The sequence below is a fragment of the Lampris incognitus genome, unplaced genomic scaffold (assembly GCF_029633865.1).
Source record: "Lampris incognitus isolate fLamInc1 unplaced genomic scaffold, fLamInc1.hap2 scaffold_49, whole genome shotgun sequence".
In the NCBI taxonomy this organism is placed as follows: domain Eukaryota; kingdom Metazoa; phylum Chordata; class Actinopteri; order Lampriformes; family Lampridae; genus Lampris; species Lampris incognitus.
The window spans coordinates 947,501-948,773 of NW_026611451.1; positions in this window are offsets into that span (position 1 = coordinate 947,501).

A 1,273-nucleotide genomic window follows, 5' to 3' on the forward strand; every position below is an offset into this window, starting at 1 on the left:
TCTTCTGCGTGTTCCTCTGTCACACCATCCACCTGCATGTCTTCCCTCACCACATCCATAAACCTCCTCTTTGGCCTTCCTCTTTTCCTCTTTCCTGGCAGCTCCATATTCAGCATCCAAACCGTCCAACTTGAGCAATCGTTCCTAATCTTGCTCTTCTTCGTTACTCCCAGTGAAAATGTTAGCATCCTCAACTCTGCCACCTCCAGCTCCGCCTCCTGCTGTCTTTTCGTCAGTGCCACTGTCTCTAAATCATATAACGTAGCTGGTCTCACGAACATCTTGTTAACCTTCCCTTTAACTGTTGCTGGTACCCTTCTGTCCTGACACTCTTCTCCACCCACTCCACCCTGCCTGCCCGTCTGCCTGCCTGCCTGCCTGCCTGCCTGCCTGCCTGCCTGCCTGCCTGCCTGCACTCTCTTCTTCACCTCTCTCCTGCACTCCCCGTTACTTTGGACAGTTGACCCCAAGTATTTAAAGTGAAATGCCTTTGTCACCTCCTCACGCGTAGGTATTCCGTCTTGCTCCTACTGACTTTCATTCCTCTTCTCTCCAGTGCATACCTCCACCTCTCCAGGCTCTCCTCACAATGAACTGCACCCTACTGTCGCTACAGATGACAATGTCATCCGCGAACATCATCGTCCATGGAGACTCCTGCCTGATCTTGTCCGTCAACCTGTCCATCACCGTTGCAACCAAGAAAGGGCTCAGAGCCGATCCTTGATGTAATCCCACCTCCACCTTGAACCCATCTGTCATTCCAACCACGCACCTCAGCATTGTCACACTTCCCTCATACATAGCCTGCACCACTCCTACATACTTCTCTGCAACTCTTGACTTCCTCCTACAATATCACACCTCCTCTCTCGGCACCCTGTCGTATGCTTTGTGTAAATCTACAAAGACACAATGCAACTCTTTCTGGCCTTCTCTGTACTTCTCAATCAACCAACCTTTTCTCTCTCTCTCTCTCTCTCTCTCTGTCTCTCTCATTTTCTTCATTTATCAGCCCGTCAAAGTAGTCCTTCCACTTCGTAGCACACTCTCCTCGCTTGGCAGCACATTTCCATCTGTATCTTTGATCGCCCTAACTTGTCGCACATCCTCGGCAGCTCGGTCTCTCTGTCTAGCCAATCTGTACAAGTCTTTTTCTCCTTCCTTAGTGTCTAACCTGTCATACAGCTCACCGTACGACTTTTCCTTTACCTTTGCCACCTCTCTCTTTGCTTTACGCTGCATCTCCTTGTACTCCTGTGTACTTTCTTCA